The sequence below is a fragment of the Sminthopsis crassicaudata genome, chromosome 1, assembly GCF_048593235.1.
Source record: "Sminthopsis crassicaudata isolate SCR6 chromosome 1, ASM4859323v1, whole genome shotgun sequence".
Taxonomy (NCBI): Eukaryota; Metazoa; Chordata; class Mammalia; order Dasyuromorphia; family Dasyuridae; genus Sminthopsis; species Sminthopsis crassicaudata.
The window spans coordinates 98,648,873-98,672,295 of NC_133617.1; the positions used below are offsets into that span (position 1 = coordinate 98,648,873).

Here is a 23,423-nt window from a genome sequence, read left to right on the forward strand (position 1 = left end):
CATCTGCAAAAAGTGATAGTTTAATTTCCTCATTTCCTACTCTAATTCCTTGAATCTCTTTCTCGGCTCTTATTACCCAGGCTAGCGTTTCTAGTACTATATTGAATAGTAATGGTGATAGTGGGCAACCTTGTTTCACTCCTGATCTTACTGGGAAAGGTTGCAGTTTATTTCTATTGCATATTATGCTTACTGAAAGTCTTAAATATATGCTCCTGATTATTCTAAGGAATAGTCCATTTATTCCTATACTCTCAAGAGTTTTTAGTAGGAATGGATGTTGGATTTTGTCAAATGCTTTTTCTGCATCTATTGAGATGATCATATGGTTCTTATTAATTTGATTATTAATATGGTCAATTATATTAATAGTTTTCCTAATATTAAACCAGCCCTGCATTCCTGGAATAAATCCTACTTGATCATAGTGTATTATCCTGGAAATGATTTTCTGAAGTCTTTTTGCTAATATCTTATTTAAGATTTTAGCATCAATATTCATTAAGGAGATTGGTCTATAATTTTCTTTCTCAGTTTTCGATCTACCTGGTTTAGGTATCAGTACCATGTCTGTGTCATAAAAGGAGTTTGGTAGGACTCCTTCATCCCCTATTTTTTCAAATAATTTATATAACATTGGGGCTAATTGTTCTTTAAATGTTTGGTAGAATTCACATGTGAATCCATCTGGCCCTGGGGATTTTTTCCTGGGGAGTTGATTAATAGCTTGTTCTATTTCTTTTTCTGAAATGGGACTATTTAAGCAATTTATTTCCTCCTCTGTTAATCTAGGGAGCCTATATTTTTTGTAGGAAGTCATCCATTTCACTTAAGTTATCAAATTTATTGGCATAAAGTTGGGCAAAGTAACTCCTTATTATTTTTCTAATTTCCTCTTCATTGGTGGAAAGATCTCCCTTTTCATTTGTAAGACTATCAATTTGATTTTCCTCTTTCTTTTTTTTGATCAAATTTACCAAAGGTTTATCTATTTTATTGGCTTTTTCATAAAACCAACTCTTGGTTTTATTTATTAATTCAATAGTTTTTTTACTTTCAATATTATTGATTTCTCCTTTTAATTTTTGTATTTCAAGTTTAATTTTTGGTTGGGGGTTTATAATTTGGTCTTTTTCTAGCTTTTTAAGTTGTAAGCCCAATGAAGTACAGATTTTAATAACTGCAAATTCAAATCAAGGAGTCTCCTATTATTAGTTTATGAACTTTTCAACTTCATTTTCTGTACTTTTGTTCCCATTACCAAAAGTGATTAGCGAAATGTGGGCATTTAATAATGTATTGAAGAACTGGACTTTCTACCTTAGAGAGATTACACTGACCCAATGAGAGTTTTATTTTGATTTCTTTTAAGAAATTTATGAACCTTACCACAACAATTAATTCATTAAACCAATAAAACCAAATGCTAGCAATTGTCATTCTTCAAAATAAAATATCTTGATGTTATAACTTAGATACTCTTTCAATTTATCCAGTGAGTAAGCTATTTAATTTCATTAATATCAACTTTCAATTTTCCCATTATAAAAACATTTTTTAAAGTACTAGTTACAATAGTACTGCATAAAAGTTATAATTTACTCCCTTTAAGCCTAAAGTTGACAATTGTTAAATAGAATTTCTCTGACAAGATTAAATATTATTCAGAATATAGCTGTCACAAGATAAAAGATAATTACAATAGTTTTGTTTTTCAAACAGTAGTCTCTTTACAGGTATTATTCCTAAGTGTTTTGAAATTACCATTTTTTTAAAAATCACAAATATTTAAAATTCAAATTATAAAATCCCTAACCACTTTATTTAACCATGATTTAACCTATAGAGAAAATATGAAATGATCCAACAGATAAGAGAGAAACTAGAGATCTAGGCTGGCCAGAGACAAGGGAAGCAGTGGATCAATCCTGTCTCTTCCCACTATACTCAAAGTAGGATCAGGTTCACCTAAGGATTTGGATCCTGCCTTGCAAACCAGAACAAGACCAGAAGATCCTATTGTGGATATTTTAAAAGGGCTAAAAATCTTGAGATACAGGCTACAGAAAGAAATACAGAAAACACTGTTAATCCTACATCTACCCAATTATTTTGAAGGTAAGTAGTTATACTAAAAATTAGTGTTTTCTTTTTGTTTCCATCATGAAATGTTCATCAATATACTCTACAATAATGGTAGGGGGAATATTGAGATTATGAAAGAAATTCAGGGATTATGATAGATAATCATTTTCTTCCAACCGGATGTAATTACAATAATTTACAAGGTATAGCTTAAAGTACTAACTGCCCATTTCCTACTTTGCTGGTAAACAATTCATAATTTTTTTTTTTTAAAAGAACTAGAGGGAAGGGAGCAGTGAGAAGTAAAAGATAGTAGAGTGAATACATCAAATTATTAAAAACAAAGGACAGGAAATCTAAGGAGGGGAAATAAAAACAAAGCAAAACAACAACAGCAAAAAACAAAAAAACAAAACAAAACAAAAAAAACCGGCCACATCTATTAGACCAAACAGAATAATTTTTAAAATATACTATCAAGGATCTAAAAATGAAAAAAAAAACAGATGTGTACATAAGAGAAATGTTTACAGAATAAGAATTCTGATAGCTTGCATCTTACAATATACTTCAACTTTATCAAGGAAATTATTGTCTATGTTTCACAGGAAGGGTAATGGAACACCAAATGATTCCACTGGTAGAATAAGTATAATACTACCTTTCCCCCAAAAGCTGGAATTACTTAATCTATAAGATTAGCAAGCAGTTTGTTTTATACTTCTAAATATGACAAAGGACCAAAAAATGTATGCAATTAACAAAACTACAACATAATATTATTTTTCTTAGAGGAAAGTAAAAGTTGCTAAACAATGGAATGAGTTTTCATAGGACAGTGCATAAAATCATTTTCTAAATGCCTTTTTAAAACATAGAGCCTCTTCAGTCTAAAATAATTTAGATATATATGATTAGAAATAAACATTTTTAGTTCAGAATTATTTTCTAGGTCAAAAGATGCTAAGGACCCCACCTACTGCTAAAACAGACAAAAGTTCAACCAAAAATCAGACTAGTACTGCATTTTGAGATATTAATATTATGAGATGTGAGTTTTAAAATTAATTAATAGTAAAAAAAAAAAAATTTAAGAACTTATCTATCATGTATCAGGCACTGTGCTAAGCACAAGGAAACTCAGTCCATTGCCTAGAACATAGTAGATGTTTATAAATGATAGCTGACTATCTGTAAATTAGAGGTCAATAGATGATCTCTGAGTCTGTTAAAATCTAATAAGAGTCTCTTTAATATACTGCACTCTAGATATTTAAAAATAGATAACCTCATAGAGAACAGAGATTCTTCTAATAATTCTTTTTATGTCCCACGGGGGCCTAGAACAGTACATACTCAAATATTTAGTGAATAAAAGATAATAAACATTAATATTTCAAGAGACTATTCTTTAGGCAACTTGAAAATATTAGTTACCATAGTAGAATTAGCAGAAACATTAACAGGAGAAATGTTAGATTTTGTGACAGATTAAAAAGCAAAAGTCAGGCACACTCTAATATATAATTTAGATTTCTAAATCCAATTACTGAAGACCCCATGGGCTAACATCATATAAGGGAAATTGACTAAATGGGATTGGAGGCTCTCAAAAATAAAATACCAACCACACAAACGACAATAATGAGGAAAGTATTATTCCAATTATTCAATTTTTAAAAAGTATCTACTAAGTTTATTCTTCTTGTTCCTAATATAGTATTCACTTTCCTAATGGAATTTTAGGTCATGGGATCTTATTTATGCTATTTAAACTGGAGACTAATAAATTTCAGTTCTCTAAGTCAGTAATTAATATAATATGTAGATATTATGCATAATATGTAGATAATATGTAGAATCTTAATAACGAAGTAGTGATCAATAATACCTATCATGAATTTATCAATAATAGATTTTGTAACAAAAACTTTTCTTTGGCAGTATTACCAGACAAGTAGAACAGAGAACTCCCACAAACAAAATATAACAATTGCAGCAAAATCAGTATACAAGTATCTGCTAATATCCTTTTAGACAAAATAAAGAGACAAGGGCTATATAACATTACATAAGATATATTCAGAACTGATTAAAAGTTCTACTCCAAACAATGACAATTAACAAATAAAGATTAACTTTGTTAGATTCCTCTAGATGAATACTTCAGGCTATTTGGTCTCATTACGTTCTACATTTTTTGCCAATGACTTGGTTGAAAGCAAGAAAGCATGTTTCTAATATCTTCAGCTAACAGGGATAAACAATATAGCTGAAATCAAAGCTGAAAAGGAAAAATAACAACAAACCATTAAAATAAGAGCTAGATAACGTGCAACAAGAAAATTGGATTTACACACATATATTGTATCTAGGTTATACTGTAACACATGTAAAATGTATGGGATTGCCTGTCATCTAAGGGAGGGAGTGGAGGGAAGGAGAGGAAAATTTGGAAAAATGAATACAAGGGATAATGTTATAAAAAAAAAAAAAATTACTCATGCATATATACTGTCAAAAAATTTATAATTATAAAATAAAAAATAATAATAATACATAAATAAATAAATGAAATAAGAGCTAGAAGAGAAACCATGTAAGCTCAAGCTTTTCATAACTGTCATATAAAGCAAACTCCATTAATATAGACCTGTTTTGTTTTACTTTTTTTCTTCCAGTATTCCCATAAAAAAGTATGCTTAATAAATGTTCACAGAATTGTCCCGAGCAGTATCACTCCATATCACTTTCATCTTCTTTTCCATAATTACTCAAATTTTTTCATATTACTTCTTAAGTGCCATATCAAGAGATATTGCATTTGCTTTTTATAAGTAATTGATTTGTAGTAGTTCCTTCTAAACTTTGGTCCACAAACTTCTGTTAAAAGATAGATGGAGGGGAAGCTAGTTGGTGTAAGGGACAGAGCACCAGCTCTGAAGTCAGAAGGACCTGAGTTCAAATCTGACCTCAGACGCTTAATACTTCCTGGCTGTGTGACCTTGAGCAAGTCACTTTAAAAAAAGATAGATGGAAAAGTAGACCTTTTAAAGTAACAGAAATTTAAAGTAGCATAATGAGAATATTTTTTTCAGTTTTAAATTTGCTGTATGCTATTGAATAAAGTGGAAGACTGAGTTTGTGTAGGTAACCTCTAAGACTATTTAGATAAAAATCTACTCAAGATCAAACAATTTTAATGCTATCTCTTATGCTATGATTATGTCTGTTAACACTCATTTTACTTAAGGATTGTTTTTGTGTGAAATATGGGATACAGATTCCTAAAATAAGCACCTGTCTCAACTGGAACCTGATGTTTCTCCACTTTAGGGTAAGCAATCTAGTAGTTTTGTCTTTCGGTATCTTCTATAAAATGAGATTTCCATATTCTAAAGTTTGTAGTCTTTATTGGAAGTCCCATTTTTTGAACTATTAAATCAACCAACATTTGTTAAGGGCTTATTATTGGAAAAATATACTTTACAAATAGAAGATACAAAGACAATCATTACCTCTAAGTTCAGTTCTTAGCTCTTGTCATACAGCACCTTTTGCATATAAACATAAACACAAACACACACACACACACACACACACACACAATTATCACATGCCTTCATACTTGTTGATATATGGGCAATAATTTGGAAAGCAGAATAATAGTATTCTCAAATTATTTTAGAACCGCCCAGTCACATGAGCAACAAGATAGGGAAATAAGACTTTTACTCTAATCCCCACAACCTTTCCAACCTTCCTAAAAAATGATGCACTAATAATATTACAACTTCAACTGCCTCCATGGCTCAGGGCATCCAGGATCCAAAAGGTTAAAAAAAATCCAAAAGGAAAAAAAGATCAAAAACCCATGAACAGACACACTTATCCAGGGCTCACTCAGCAACCCCTCCATCCATCTTCCCCAACACTAGCTTACAATAAAACTCATTCTCATTCAGATCTTGACCAGTCCCACAAAAACACAGGCTCTAGACTGGTAATTTGTCCTAACTGAGCTCCGCATAGAGGAAGAAATACTGTGAAACAAAGTAATCTTATGGGTTTGAGGAAAAAATGAGAGCAAAATTATGACCTGCCCAGAAAAAATAAGAAGTAAAATAAAAAACAGGAATTTGTTCAGCTCAGTTTCATTAAAGAAACAAAATAACAGTAGATTAGAACTTTGGTTCTAATACGCACAAATGAAAGACAATTTGCAAGAAGAGAAGAAAAAAACATTAATACCAAAAGAAAATATGCTTACTGTGCACATAAAACACACTGCTATTGATAAGGTCTAGATTTAGGGAACCAAAATGAGATTAGGGTTTCTGGTGGTCAGGGAGTTAAATGATAAGGTCTAGTGGCAGGTTCAGGGAACCAAAGAGAGGTTTGGCTCCCCTGTATACCATTTGGGATTCAGCACAAGAGTAGGGAGTTGGGAGGATCTCCCTTCTGGCAGCATAGAGATTCTCTGTAAAGGAATTTATAGACCCAAAAACCTAGATTGATAAAAGAAGTTTAATCATAAGGATTGGGAAGTAAAGTTAGAAATCCTGACAGAGGAATAAAGTCTCGTTAGGGAAATAAGTGAGGGTAAAAGAAACAGTGGCACTGAAAGGAGTATTCCAGTAGACAGAGGCTTTTGGCATAGCAAGCATGGCAAAGCTGACATGTTTAGAACCTCTGCAAAGAAAGGATTTTAGTTTGGCTCTTTTATAGCTACAAGCTGAATGAAGGGAACTCATGGGGCTTTCAAGCTGGGTTTCAGCTTGAGCTGAATTTGAATTCAATGAGTTTCTTTCTAGATAACAGAATGGACCTGTTTATACCTCAGGCAGGGTCCTTCACTGAGGCAGAGTTTGAAGTAGAAGGAAAATGAAATTCCAAATGAAAGAATTCAGATTGCCTCCAGAAAATATTCAATGCTGCAAACTCCAAATCACAAACTGGTTAAATATAACAATTAAATTCAGAAACAAGTTCTACAAGAAAACCTTTCAAATATAAACAAAAGGGTATCAGAATAACACAAGACTACTCTGAATTTCCTAGAAAACATAGGAAGGAATGGAATACTGTGTCCCAAAGAGCAACAGAATGTAGGATGAAGCTCAGTAATGCACTGGGCAAATCTGAGATTAATTACAAAGGAAAAAAAGGTAGACATTTAATAATAATAAGAGTTTGAAACCTTTTTTTCAAAGGAAACCAGAACTTGAAAAGATTATCTGCTTATTTCAAGAATAAGTGAATGTATCATGCAAGGACATCAACAACAGAAGAACCAATAAAACTTTTTTCTAAACGTCAAGGAGACAATGATAAAGGTGGAAATCTAGTTGAGATAACACTGAAGAGGTGACATTATGGACAGAACTTGGTTACTCCCGGCTTACAGGTGAGTGAATCAATGAATGTTTTTGCGGGACAACATGGGAGAGGTACATGAAAGGGGAGAAGAATAACAAAGAGGAGTATTCGATGGGCAAGGGTCAAATCAAGGATTAGAAATCAGAGAAAGGCCATCTTTGTGGTCTTAGAAAGAGAAAAACCTAAGAGGGGGAGGGGTGGTAATGCAGCTGAGGAGGAAGAACTAGAAAGAGGAAGAAGGGAAAAAAGCCTTACTCTGGTAGTAGGGAGTTCTACTGATTAATACTTCTATGGGTAAAGAGAGAAGATCTGTGAAGGGAGATGCTGATATGACTTGGTGACTGAAAAGTCTATTTATCACATGGGAGGACAGTTGGAACAACTGAGGGCAAGTGGCACTGATGAGATTAGATTCAAGGAACCAAAATGAGATTAGGGCTTCTGATGATCAGGAAGGTTAGTGGCAGGTTCAGGGAACCAAATGAAGAGGTTTGGCTCCCCTAAATTCCCTTGGAATTCGATACATGGGTAGGGAGTTTTGGGAACCCCCCTTCTGGCAGTGCAGAGATCCTTCACAAAGGAATTTATAAACCCAAAAAGCTAGACTGATATTATAGATAGGTATTGGGAAGTCAGCCTTTGCTATGTATGAACAGAAAGGCTGAATTCCTTAGTGGCAAAGTCCAGATAGAGAGATAAGGGAAATAGGTGAGGATAAAGAGAGGGTAACACTGAAAGAGAATATTCCAGCAGGTAGAGTTTGCTATGCCAAGGACGGCATATTGGGTCCTCTGCAAGGAGAGGGTTTAAGATTGGCTCTTTTATAATATAAGCTTTTGGCTACAATCGAGGGCAGTTCTTGATAGGTCTGGGTACAGCTTGAGCTGAATTTGAATAGAATTGAATGAGTCTCTTTAATTCAATAAGAAACTTAATCAATATTAGTGTTATCAAAGGAGCTGGTGCCATCTCTCAGGATCTTTTACAGAGGCTAGGGTTCAAGGAGAATCTATCCTCCAAGGAGTTTTAGAGAGTTTGGGGGGGGGAAGGGGGGGTCCCTTCAGCACCAGGGGAGTGGGAAAGCATGAACCCAGGAAGGAGACTTTGAAGCAAATGTGGGGAAAGGGGGAAAGGGAACTAGGGGAGATCATAGATCAGTGATGGGTGTAGATCAGTGGTAGGCTACATAATCAGGGACCTAGAGGGGGAGGGACTTATTACAGAGCAATATCCTCTCTGACATCTGCAAAACTGGCACTATTCTAGGAGTGAGACATAAAGAAACTGAAATCCATGAATAAGTCCTATAATTCAGAGGCAGGAAGGGCCTAGAATGGACCCCATTGAAGCTATGATTGCAAGAATACAGAATCATAAATACAGGCTATGAATAAAAGAATGAGGGTCTATTGTAGGCAGACAGAACGAGGGTGCTGAAGTAAGAGTGAAAGAAATCCTTTTTGGAATGGGTTGCAAAAAATAAAATTTTTAAAATTAACGAACAGGATTAGTAGAAGAGGTGAAGATGAAGAAATCTACTCAATTAAAAGCAGGGAGTGGATTTTACATACCTAAATAAAAGAAACAGAAAAATCAACTTAACAAACAAAATCCCAAAAAATAAGAGGTAATGAATGAGAAGAAAGGATCAGTGATAGAAAGAGAGGCAATGGAAATAGGGTCCCCTTAAAAAAAAGAAAGATTAAAAATAAATGAAGGCACATAATATTTGTCTACAACATAAGATGGAGGGAAATCTTAATTCAAACTATACCATCTTACCAAAATAGGTATCATACTTGCTTTTACTTCCTTTCAAATATCAGGCATTTCCACTAATATTTCATTTCTTGAAATGCCTTCAATGTATTACCAATGCAATCTATAGCAAACTGTCCGGTGTGCTCAAAAAACTTTATCATAACTGGAACAAATGAAAATGTTCCCAATAAGACACCTCTATTTTGCTATGATTGGATCTTCTTTGGAATGCCAAGAGTAAAAACACCTGGGAAACAAGAAAATAAATTATTGAAATTCACCAAATAGTCTAATAATTTTAAGTCAACGATTATTAGAAGAAAAAAATTTTATAACATTGATTTTAATCACCAGACTTTCCTTTTTATTCTTAAATATAATAGCAAGAGTGAAATGTTTCCTTCTAACAGCAGAGAGCATTCATTTACATCTATTACAGCCATCAGAATAAACTTTTTATTCAGTTATCTCAAGAGATGATACTTATACACACTGAAATTTTATGAAAAAATTAGTTATATATTCTAAAATGCTTCCAACCCTTTATGGTTTAAGAAAAAGATAATAAATTGTTAAATTAATAAAAAATTAAATCATTAATAATAAAAAATTAATAAAAAGAGCAAGAACCCATTCTCATTCATTTTTGAATGAATGCCTATAGTAGCAAGCAAAAGACTTTCTATATACTTCACTCAAATACCTGTTAAATTAATAATGTTTTCACTTTATAATTTCTATAGGCTGTGCCCCAAAATTACTCGCTTTGTCAGACAGGAGGCACTCTCATTGTTAGAGACTAAAATTTTAGTACACATACTTTACTAGAAAGTCTAAAGGATCCATATAAATCATCAACATTTCTATATGTTGGGGCAGCTAGGTGGCGCAGTGGATAGAGCACTAGCCTTGAATTCAAGAGGACCCGAGCTCAAATCTGGTCTCAGACACTTAACACTTCCTAGCTGTGTGACCCTGGGCAAGTCACTTAACCCCAGCCTAAAAAAAAAAAACAAAAAACAAAAAACAAAACAAAACAAAAAAAAAACATTTCTATATGTTACCAACAAAGTCCAGAAGTATGTGATACAAAGAGAAATTCCACTTAAAATAACAGTAGATAATATAAAATATTTGGTAGTCTATCTGCCAAGGCAAAATCATGAATCATATGAACATAATTATAAAACATTTTCTACACAAATGAAGTCAGATCTAATCAACTGGGAAAATATCAAGCACTCATGAGCAAAAATAACAGAAATGACAATACTACCTAAATTAATCTACTAATTCAGTACCATATCAATCAAACTCCCAAGAAATTATTTTATAGGGTTACAAAAAATAACACATTTCATCTAGAAGAACAAAAAGTCAAGAATTTTAAGGGAATTTATGAAAAAAATGCAAATGACGATGGTCTACCTGTACCAGACCTAAAATTATGTTATACAGCAGAAATCAACAAAAAACATTTGGTACTGGCTAAGAAATAGAGAAGCTGATCAGTGGAATAAGGTTAGGTTCACAAGCACAATAGTCAACGACTATAGTGATCTAGTGTTTGATAAACTCAAAGACCCCAGTTCTTATACTATTTAACAAAAATTGTTGGGAAAATTGGAAATTAGTGTGACAGAACTAGACACTGATCCACACCTAAAACCATATATGAAGATCAAAAGGGGTTCATGATTAAGACATAAAGGATGATATTATAATCTACCTTTCAGATTTGTGGAGAAGGAAGGAATTTGTGGCCAGAGAAGAACTAGAACAAAATTATGGAATGCAAAATGGATAATTTTGATTATAGTAAATTAAAAATATTTTGTACAAACAAAACCAATGCATATAAGCTTAGAAGGGAAGCAATAAACTGGGGCGGGGGGGGGGGGGGAATTACATTTACCGGTTCTTATAAAGGCTTCATTTCTAAAATATATAGAGAATTGACTCAAATGTATAAGAATTCAAGTCATTCTCCAATTGGCAAATGGTCAAAAGATATGAACAGACAATTTTCAGATGAAGAAATCAAAACCATTTCTAGTCATATGAAAAAATGCTCTAAATCATTACTGATCAGAGAAATACAAATTAAGACAGCTATGTGGTGCTACTACACACCTCTCAGGTTGACTAAAATGACAGGGAAAGATAATGATGAATATTGGAGGAGATGCGGGAAAACTAGGACACTAATACATTGTTAGTGGAGTTGTGAACTGATCTAATCATTCCAGAGAGCAATTTGGAACTGTGCTCAAAGGGACCATAAAACTGTGCACACACACCCTCCCTTTCATCTAGCAATGTTTCTACTGGGTCTATATTTGAAAGAGATTATGAGGGAGGGAAAAGGACCCACTTGTGCAAAAATGTTTGTGGTAGCCCTTTTGTAGCGTCAAGAAACTGGAAACTGAGTGGATGCTCATTAATTGGAGAATGGCTGAATAAATTGTGGTATATGAATGTTATTGAATATTATTATTCCATAAGAAATAATTAGCAGGATGATTTCAGAGAGGCCAGGAGAGATTTGATGCTAAGTTAAGTGAGTAGAACCAGGAGACAAGTTGTACACAGCAACAAGATTATATGATGATCAACTCTGAAAAAATAAGTTCATCTAGAAGAACAAAAGGTCAAGAATTTTAAGGGAATTATAGCAATAATAATATTGATGATTGATAGATGTGGGTTCTTTTCAACAATGAGGTAATTCAGGCCACTTCCAAAGATCTTGTGATGAAGAGAGCCATCTGTACCCAGAAAGAAGATCGTGGGGACTGAGTGTACATCACAACATAGTATTTTTCTTTGTTTTTTTAATTGTTGTTTGCTTGCATTTTATTTTCTTTCTCATTTTTTTTTCCTTTTTGATTTTTTTTTTTGGTGCAATATCATTGTGGAAATATGTATAGAAGAATTCCACATGTTTAACATATTGGACTAGTTGCCATCTAGAAGATGAGGTAAAGGGTAAGAAAGGAAAAAAAAAATTTGGAACACAAGGTTTTGCAAAGTGAATATTAAAAATTATGCATGTTTTGAAAATAAAAAGCTTTAATTAAAAATACTTTTCTTAATAAGAGCACAAGGAAGGAAGGAAGGCAGGCAGGCAGGAAGTAAGGAAGGAAGAAAGGAAAAAAGGAAGGAAGGGAGGGAGGGAGGAAGGGAACACAAGAATTCAAGAACAGAATTGTTTTTACTTTTTCTTTTAAACAAAAGGTTGTACATCAAAGAAAAATACAAACAGGACCTTTGCTACTAGTACTAACAATGTGAAAAAGATGAATCAGTTTACAAAAATAGCTAAAGAAATTTGGCCTAAAATTAGGATTAAAGAAAATAATGATAGCAAATATTTATATATTGTTTTGAAATCTGCAAAGTACATTATATACAGTATTCTTTTTAATAAGAATCCTAGAAGATAGGCACAACTGTTTTCTCCATTTTGCAGATAAAGAAATCATGGGAAGACACAATCATCTAAAAGAAGATTAGCAAAGGCCTCATGAAGGAGCTGATGAATGAATTATGTTCTGAAGGAGTCTAAGGAACCTAAAAAATGAAGGTGAGGAAGAACATTCCAGATAGGGGGGAAGAGAGTGAAAGCATTAATACCATATGTGAAAGCAAATTAGTGAGGCAGTTAAGAGGTGCAGTGGATAGAACACCAGCCCTGAAATAAGGACCAGAGTTTGAATCAAGTCTCAGACAAAGGCCATTTCCTGGCTGTGTGACCCTGGGCAAGTCACTTAACCCCAATTGCCTGGGGGGAGGGGAAGAAAAGAAAGTAGCTTAATTAGAACGATAATGGTACCTATAAAAAGAAACTGAGAACTTAGGAAGGACAGGATAGTAAAGAGTTCTGTTCTGAACATGTTGAACTTGAGGTGCTTGTTACAACTATATTATGGATATATAGAACTATACAAAGGTAGAAAATGAAGTCTTAGGAGATGGTAAGCTTATCATCACTGGAGGTCTTTTATCACAAGCTCATCACCCATCATAGATGTTGTAAAAGATATTTTCATTAGACTCAGAAAATCAGGGTAAATGTTTTTAAAACCTAGAGTACAGTAACCAAAAAAAAAGTGATTAACAATGTCAAAGGCAGCTGAAAAGATGGATGAGGACTGAAAAAAAAAAAGCCATTAGATGGCTATTAGGAGATCACTGGTAACTCTGGAGAGGGTATTTTTAGTTGAATGATATTATAAACAGGATTACAAAAGATTGAGAATCAAATGAGAGGAGAGTAATAGGAAGCATCAGTTTATGTATAGCTACAAAGGGAAAGAGGGATATATTAAGAGAGTAAACTAAAATAGTAGGGTTAAGTAAAGATTTTTTTTTTTTTTAAGAGTAAGGGAATTTTTTGAATGTGTTTCCAGAAAGCAGGGAAAGAACACTAAATAGGGGAAATAACCACTAGAGGCTCTAGGATGTTTATAGCCTATAAATGAATTTTAATATAATTAAAGTTAGTAAACATAGCAATGCCAATAAATTCCTCATATAGATTTTTTCACAGCACCCACACTTTCTTATGCTACATATTCAATCAATTAAAGACCAAATGTATTTTGCTATTGTCAGTCATAAATGGAAAATTCTAATAATTTGTTAAAATGAAATGTATAGTATACAATTTTATTTCTCACAGCATCACTCAAATGAAAGCAACAAATCAGTAAGTACTTTTTGTTAAAAACTAAAAGGTTGAAATTTTTTTAGGAAAAAAAAAAAAAAAAAAGCTTTTTATTTCCCATGTTGAATACCCAATATCTACAGGGAAGGTTTGTTAGTTCAAGTATGAATTCAAAGTTGTTAATAACCACAAACAATAGACATTAATAAAATTTGTTGTTGGACATTTTTAGCAGAGGTTCCCAGTGATGTGGCTTGTGCTAATTCATATTTTTATAAATGACATGAACATATAAGTTGGTATGCTTATCAAATGTGAAGATAACACAAAACTAGGATAGGTAGTCCACATAGTGGGCAATATTTAGGATCCAAAAAGTTGACTGAATCTAGTAAGATGAAATTTATTATGGATTTTTTTTTATTATTAAAGCTTTTTATTTTCAAAACATATATAACTTTTAATATTCACCCTTGCAAAACCTTGTGTTCCAAAGTTTTTTCCCTCCCTCCTTCCCAATCTTCTTCCCTAGACAGCAAGTAATCCAATATATGTTAAACATATGTAATTCTTCTATACATATTTCTGCTTCACAAGAAAAATCAAATCAAAAAGGAAAAAAAAAACAAAAAGAAAACAAAATGCAAGCAAACAATAACAAAAAGAGTGAAAATATTATGTTGTGATTCACTCTTTAAAGTCCCCACAGTTCTCTCTTCTGGGTGCAGATGGCTCTCAATCACAAGACCTTTGGAACTGGCCTGAATCACCTCACTGTTGAAAAGTCACATGCATCAGAATTGATCATCACATAATTTTGTTGCTGTGTACAATGTTTTCCTAGTTCTACTCACTTCGTTTAGCATCAAGTTCATGTAAGTCTCTCCAGACTCTCTGAAATCATTCAGATGATTGTTTCTTACAGAATAATATTCCATTACATTCATATACCATTACTTATTCAGCCATTCTCTAACTGATGGGTATCCACTCAATTTCCAATTCCTTGCCACTACATAAAGGGCTGCCACAAACATTTTTTTCTCATGTGAGTCCCTTTCCCTCCTTTATGATTTCTTTGGCATTCAGGTCCATAAGATGAAATTTTTAAAAAATATAAAATCTTAAACATAGATCTGAGAAATCAACATCACAACCATAAGATATAGTAGGCAAAGCTAACTAAAAGCATGGAAAAAGTATCTGAAGATTTTATTGGACATTAGCTCAATGACAGGTCAGTCAATTATATATAGTAGCCCCTACTATGTATAATGTACAAGTTGTTGGGGGATGCAAAAAGACAATCCATGACAAGGAGTTCACAATTTAATGGAGAAAACATACAAACAAATGTACATAAACAAGATATAGGTAGGATAAAAAAAAAATAATTAACAGAGGAAAGGCACTAATATTAAAAGTAGTTAGGGTAGGCTTCCTGTAAAAGGTGGGATTTTACCTGGGACTTGAAAGCCAGGGAATCCAGGAGGCAGAAATGAGGAAGAAGAGCATTCCAGGCATGGGGGACAGCCAGAGAAAATGGTTGGGGCCAAGAGATGGAGTTTCTTGTTCAGGTAACAGCAAGGAGGTCGTGTCACTAGATAGAAGAGTAAGTGGTAGGGTGTAAGGTTTAAAAAGACTGGAAAGATAGGAGGGGGCTAGATTATAAGGGGAACTTTGAAAGACAAATAGAGCATTTTGTATTTGATCCTGGACATAGTAGGGAACCACTGTAGCTTATTGGGGGACAGAAGAGGTGACGTGATCAGAAAACCACATTCTTGGCTGAATAGAGGATAGTAAAGGAATTACAAATTATGCTAAATAATAACTGTTTAAATTTTAATGTTTAGCTTGAAGAATGAAAGATTTAGCAGGGTCATGATAACTAACTTTAAACCTATAAAAGTCTGTCCCCTGGCAAAGAGATGTCTAGTTCTTTTTAGGCAGCATTAGGTAGATGATGAAGAGACATTTTTCATCCTAATTTAAGGAAAAAGTAATTAGCACCACGTGAAAACTTAATGTATTGCCTTAGGAGATAGTGAGTTGCCTTAGGAGATTTTGAAAAAGGCTGAATTTACCACTCAGTTGGAGATGGTTTGAACTAGATTCCTGTTCATATTGTAGTTCAAATGGCATGACCTTTGAAGCCCATTCCAACTCTGAGGCCCAATAATCCTGAAAAAAGTATATTTACAAATCAAATTAAAAAATAAGGATACTCCAAATTACTAAGTACTTAACTAAACTACTTAACTAAAAATATTTGGATATGATGAACCACAATCAAAAAGCTACTTTTTTTAAAACCTAATTTCATATATCTCTATAAACTGTCTTAAAGTAAAAAGCAGGAAATCGTAACTGTCCATAACAATGTAAACAAAAATAAGTAAAACTAAGGACTGCATCCTTATAACAAGCTTAATCCCTGTTCAAGCTGAAAAAATAGCCTTCTCTTCTCTTCTTTACAGAGATAGGATATAATAAATGTGAAATATGCATATGCTGATGATGTGTTTATTCCTTCCTTTTTTCCCCTCTTTTTCTTTTTCAACATTTATTACAAGGTCCAATTCCAATAGTCTCTGGATAGAAATGCCATCTGCATATAGAAAAAGAACCATGGAGATTAAATATAAATCAACAAATATTAAGTTCCTTTGTTTTTACCTTTTTTTCCCCTCTTCCATGGTTTCTTCCTTCTGTTCTGAGTTTTCTCTCACACAGCATAATCCATAAAGCAATGTATTAAAAATAAATAAAACTTTTTTTTTTTTATTTTTGCAAGGAATGGTCCACTTTTTATTACAAGGAATGGATAAGGAAGGGATATATTCAGGAACAAAAAAAAAAAATCAATAAAAGTTTAAATCAATTTTTAAAAATTAAATCTTAATATGATGAAAACAGTTGATAGAAGCTAAAACAGAAGCAAATTATTGATTTTGTTCATTTAGATTTTGGCAAAGTGGTTAGGAAAAGCCCCTCTGCATCAATAAAAAGAAATAGACTAAATAAAAAATGTCATTAAAAAAAATCTATATCATATTACTTGAAATCCTTTCATAAATTTCCAACACACTGAAGAGGCTAACTAAAGACACATCATTTTTTGCCATTTTTCTTTTTTATCTTCAACTTATTTATTTAATATTTGCCCCCAATCACATTTAAAACATTTTTTTTTTACATTTTGTTTCTAAAACTTTTGAATTACAGGATCCCTCCCTTATCCCCATCCACAATTAAGAAACCACAAGTGAAGTTTCCATAAAAGTCATGTTGTGAAAGAAAATAGATCTATTATAATGAAAGAAAAAAATCCACAAAAAAAAAAAAAATAAAAAACTTAAAGAGTATGCTTCAATCTGTATTCAGACACAATCAGTTGCTTCTCTGGATAGGGACAGGATTTTTCTTTTAAGTCCTTCAGAGCAGTGTCATAGATTATTGTACTGCTGAGAATAACAAAGTCATTTATAGCTGGTCATCCCAGAACATTCCTATCATTTTGTTTACCACATGTTTCATTTGCCTAAGTTCATGGAGGACTTTCCAGGTTTTTTGGGGTTTTTTTTTTCCCCCGAGTGGATCCTGCTCATTTCCCATAGAATAATAATATTCTACCACAAACATATCAAAACTCATTCAGCTATTCCCCAATTGATGGGCATCCTATTTCCAATGTTTTGCCCTGAGAAGAAAACTGTTATAAAAATATTTTGTAATTATAGCTCATTTTCCTTTAAAAAAAAAAAATCTGTTATGGTATTCATGCCTAGCAGTGGTATTATGTATGCATGAATTTATAGTGCTTTGAGAATAAATAATATCTTTTGATAATTTATCAAATGGGGCATGGATCTTATTTGACTCAGATTCTTTTTTATTTGACAAATGAGGCCTTATCAGAGAAATTTACTTCAAAATTCTTTATAATATTGTTAACTATATTTCCCCTCATTTATTCTCTCTCTCCTTTCACTCTATCCCTCAAAAGGTTTTGTTATTGACAACTCCTCCCTCAATATGCCTTCTTTTTTTTAATCAACCTCCCCACTTCTCATATCCCATTCTTCTCCTATTTGCCTGCAGTCAGATTTCTGTGAATGATGAGAGAAGGTTCATCCTCTTCTCCCTCCCTTTACCTCTACTGTGAAAGTTTTTACTTAACCTCTTTTTTCATGGCAGATAATTTATATTATTCCACTTTCTTTCCCTTTCTCCTAGTACATTCCTTTTTGTATTTCTTTTTTGTACCTTTCAATTCTTTTCTTAAATTTTCCTCTATCTCTCTTACTTGATTTTCAAAATCCCTTTTGAGCTCTTCCTTAGCCTGAGACCAATTCTTATTTTAATTTTTCTTGGAAACTTTGATTGTTACCTTCTTCTGAAGGTGCATTTTGATCTTCCTTGTCACCATAATAAATTTCTATAGTCAACAGAGAATTGACTCTAATTTATAAGAAATCAAGCCATTCTCCAATTGATAAATGGTCAAAGGATATGAACAGACAATTTTCAGATGATGAAATTGAAACTATTTCCACTCATATGAAAGTGTTCCAAATCACTATTGATCAGAGAAATGCAAATTAAGACAACTCTGAGATACCACTACACACCTGTCAGATTGGCTAAGATGACAGGAACAAATAATGATGAATGTTGGAGGGGATGTGGGAAAACTGGGACACTGATGCATTGTTGGTGGAGGTGTGAAAGAATCTAACCATTTTGGAGAGCAATGTGGAATTATGCCCAAAAAGTTATCAAACTGTGCATACCCTTTGACCCAGCCGTACTACTACTGGGCTTATATCCCAAGGATATACTAAAGAAGGGAAAGGGACCTGTATGTGCCAAAATGTTTTTGGCAGCCCTTTTTGTAGTGGCTAGAAACTGGAAAATGAATGGATGCCCATCAGTTGGAAAATGGTTGGGTAAATTATGATATATGAATGTTATGGAATATTATTGTTCTGTAAGAAATGACCAACAGGATGAATACAAAGAGGCTTGGAGAGACATCAACTGATGCTGAGTGAAATGAGCATAACTAGGAGATCATACACTTCAACAGTGATAGTGTATGAGGATGTATTCTGATAGAAGTGGCTATCTTCAACATAGAGAAGAGCTAATCCAATTCCAATTGATCAATAATGGACAGAATCAGTTACACCCAGAAAAGGAACACTGGGAAATGAGTGTAAAGTGTTTGCATTTTTTGTTTTTCTCCCCAGGTTATTTTTACCTTCCGAATCCAATTCTTCCTTTGCAGCAACAACAACAACAAAAAAAAAAAAAAAAAAAAATTCGGTTCTGTACATATATATTGTACCTAGGATATACTATAAGATATTTAATATGTATGGGAATGCCTGCCATCTAGGGAAGGTGTAAAGGGCTAGAACTGAGCAATGCACTTGGATAATGAAGCACGTGAGACTAATTGCCAATTGGAAAGTTCCCTATTAACTTGTTTGAAGGTTGACCCTCCCTGGCTGTTCTGGGCTGACTTGATTGGTGGGACAAAGAGGGGGAAATGACATGTGTGGGAGGAGAAGGAAGAGGAAGAGGAAGAGGAATTGAGATGCTGATGCTGAGTCAGTCTCTCCTGAAGTTTGAGGAAGGAAGGTGTGTGTGAGATTGTTAGACCTAACCCCCTGACCTTGACTGTAAAAGATCAAGAATAAAGACGTTTAGTGATCCTGACTCTGGCTGATTTCTGGGAAGACAGAGTTCCAGCAGGGAGGGGGTGGCATTGAGATTGCACACTGGGCTCCCACCTGCTTCCACAGACCTTTTCCGCTGACCTTTTAAGTTGCCTTTGGTGTGTCTGGGCTGAGAGGTGTAAAATCACCAGTACTAACATTGATTCAGAGGTCCCTAGATGACCTGTTCCTACTTTACTGGTTTGGGCCTGGCATTGGGGCTGGAGCTTGCTACACTGGGACTTAGCACTGAGCTCCTATCCTGTTGTCACAAACTTTTCTGCTGACCTAAGTTGTCTTCAGTGGAAAATGTTCTATTCCATCTTTTGGAGTATTCTAATGCTCTAAAATTTCTTTAGAATCATTATTTAAAGGAATTTGGAGCAGTTTAGGGGAGAAGTTGGACAAGTTCCTCCCTTTATTCCACCATCTTAGTGCTGCCTCCTATTTTCTGTTTGCAAAAAAACAAAAAAGCCTAACACAAAAGAGCTGCCTATATAACAATGCCAATGATACTTCAGAAGTATAAGAGGAAAATAATAATCCTTTGTATTTTTCAAAATTAATCATACTTCACTAATTCTTCACTAAAATTAATGGAGTGTTTCTATTTAAACACAAAGATTTGATTTTACACGATAATTTTAGACCCAAAAAATTCTATTGTTGCTATTGTTGTTATTGAGTCTAACTCTCTGTGACCCTTTTTGAGGCTTTTTTGGAGTGGTTTGCCATTTCCTTCTCCAGCTAATTTTCCAGATGAGGAAACTGAGGTAAACAGGGTTAAGTCACAAGTTAGAATTTGAGGAATACTTGAACTCAGGTCTTCTTGACTCCTGAGCCTGTTACTCTATAGAGTAACACCTGGTACTCATGAAAAAGTGTTTGTTGACATACACTCTTGTAGGCCATTTGATCCTTACTTACCCAATCATAACAGTAATTCCAAGCTTCTACTTGCCAAACATTCCTCCTGTTTTTTGCAATTCATTAGATCTTGAAATCTTTTTAGCTCACAATTTACAATCTAACATCTTCCCATAATTGATAAGATCCTCTAAATGTACTCTAAACTTTAAAAAGGGACTTCTCCCACACCCCAGAATAATATTCTGCATACAAATTTTATTTTCATTCAGTAGTTTTAGTTACGTCCACATTTTTGTGACCCCATTTGGGGTTTTCCTGGCAAAGATACTAAAGTGTTTCCTTCTCTAAATCTTTTACAGATGAGAAAACTGAGACAAAGAATGTAAAGTGGCTTGCCTGGGCTCACACAGATAGTACTTGTCTAAAGCTGAATTTGAACTTAGGTCTCCCTGACTCCATCCCCTGTGCTCTATACACTGCTCCATCTATTGCTTATTAAAAAATGTTTGGTGAATTGAATTCAACTGTGAAATACCATATTACACTCCTTTAGCACATTTGATCTTGACCCCAACACTATGAAATATTATCCCCACATGGCAAGCTACTAAGTGCTTGGATCTTGATTTTTAGTCCACTGTTTCTGTACTATACTACTCTATTTTCTCTCCCTAAGAATTTTAGAAAAATAAATTATCTCCTAGATGGATTAGTTTTTCACCTCACAGGCTCCTACAACTTTATAAAAAATTGTGTTCATAGAATTATTTCCAAAATCCAATTGTATAAATTCTCTCACAATATTCTAATATACGCATAAGGTTAATATAATATCTACACCCATTTTATCAGTAGTGACAAAAATTCAATCATTTGTCTTAACCAAATTTGTTTTGTGATCTCCCAAATAAGAATTGGTCTTTCCAACAGTCCAATACTTTAATCTAACCTTTTTATTTCTTCAACCTGTAAAAAAGTTTATAAGGTTTCACAATTGATAATGGGCAAATTAAATCTCTTTTTATTATGAGCACCAGTGTGAGCTCCATTTAGAAGTGGCTATCAGCTTCATAGCAAATGCCAAGACAGTTGTTCAAAAAAAAAAAACCAATTTAGTAGTAAGAACGTGGTGAACATTTAGCTTTAACCAGAAACTGCTCCAGCAGAAATACCCTAGCGATTAAAAAAAGGAAAAGGCAGAATTCACCAACTGGGAATAAAAATCAAAATAATGAATTTTAAAAAAACAAAGTTTCTCCAGAGGACAAATGTTACAAATATCTAACACCAAAATAGTCAAAGACAGCAGAAAAGGGATGTAAAATATTCAGGGTAGGTTTTTAAAAGGCAAGAGGGAAAACCTCTAATGAAAATAATGTCATTAACCCCTGAATTTACAAAGCTGGGAAGAAAAAAGCGGGTGACAAGTTTCAAAGGAGGGAAAGATTTAGTCTGGTTTTCCCATCAGTGATTAAAATCCAACTCTTTCAAGAATAGAATTCAGCAAATAATAATGAAAAGTAAATTTTGACAGTTTTGACATAATAATCATAGTAGAATTTCCATTAATTCAAGAACATATTCACTCATGAGTTGGTACTCAAAGCTATCAGACAGGATCATTTGAGAAAATAAAACCTACTAAGATGTTCCAACATAAAATGACTCATTCTAAACTCACAAGTTTTCGTGACTGACAATATTACCACTTAAAAAGCAAAACTCATCTCTCTTCCTCTTAAATGATGACAGTGATAAGTAAAAAGCACTATTATTTCATTTCCTTTAGAAAAACCATTTCCACCTACTGCTACTCAGTCATTCACAGAACCATCCCACTTATATTCAAAAGCAAAATGAAAGTAACTAGGCAGCTAACATTACTTCTCAAAGGGCAGAATTTACTGCAACACTATTTAATCACCTTCAAAAATTTGGAGAAAGGAGTTCATGAAGAAAGTTATCAGCTCCTAAGTACAATCTTATTCCATAGAACTTCAACAGCATCCAGAAAAAATCAAAATGAAATTAATCATTTCTAGTGTATTGATCCTAAAATGTAATGGATTTTATGTTGTAATGATTTTTTGATAGTCTGAATCTGTCTAAAGCCACCTTTCTAAGTCCTTGAGTTAAGCTCAGCAATTTAACTTATCCTGGGAGTTGATTTAAAAGTATAATTAAAGAGGCAGCTAGGTGGCACAGTAGATAGAGCACTAGCTCTGAAGTCAGGAGGAACTGAATTCAAATTTGACCTCTGACACTTAATCCATCCTAGCTGTGTGTCCCTGGGCAAGTCACAACCCCAATTGCCTCAGCAAAAAAAATTATATATATATAATTTTCATATATATATATATATATATATATATATATATATATATATATATATATATATATATAAGAAAAGTTGTTATCTCTCCTGGTAGCCCTTAGGATACTTCAGGTTGTTATCTTTAAGCATTACAACTAGGTACCATCCCCAAAAGATATGTTGTCTTTCCTTGGCAGTCTTTGAAAAATTAGGGTAGATTTTATCTCTTTTAAGGAGATTTCAGGTCCCTTAGTTTTGATTCTCTAGCAAAGATTACAAAATGAAGATAGGTCCCATAAACCAATTAACATTCTTTAATTTGTCAGTGAGAGGCATTATTAGCCCATATTTCTTAATATAGCCAATCAAAATGTTACACAACTAGCAAGATCCTTTCTCTTTTGTTTGTCAAATGTCTCCAGCTTTACTGAGGTGGCCAGTCTGACCCACTTTGTTAATAGGTATATACATCACTGTAAATAAATTGATCTTACTCAAAAGTCTGTACTTTAGTCTACCTTTATTAAATTTATTTGAGACAATCCTTTTATACATTATTGGTAATTTCTACTGTCAAATTGGGACAGCATATTAAAATTTTCAAAATTTACTTTTTAAA

General features: G+C 33.4%; 1 protein-coding gene across 7 annotated transcripts in view; it reads right to left on the reverse strand.

Moving 5' to 3' along the window:
* EFR3A (EFR3 homolog A) overlaps positions 1 to 23,423 on the reverse strand; it is a 138,506-nt gene that overhangs the window by 108,689 nt on the left and 6,394 nt on the right. For 2 of the 7 annotated variants that reach the window (XM_074265430.1, XM_074265433.1), the window contains exon 1: positions 15,357 to 15,483. The exons of 4 other annotated variants lie outside the window; for them this stretch is intronic. The gene's annotated coding sequence lies outside the window, so the exon portion shown is untranslated. Of the gene's footprint in view, positions 1 to 15,356; positions 15,496 to 23,423 lie in introns of those variants that run through there. One more of the 7 variants, XM_074265457.1, reaches the window with a different exon arrangement.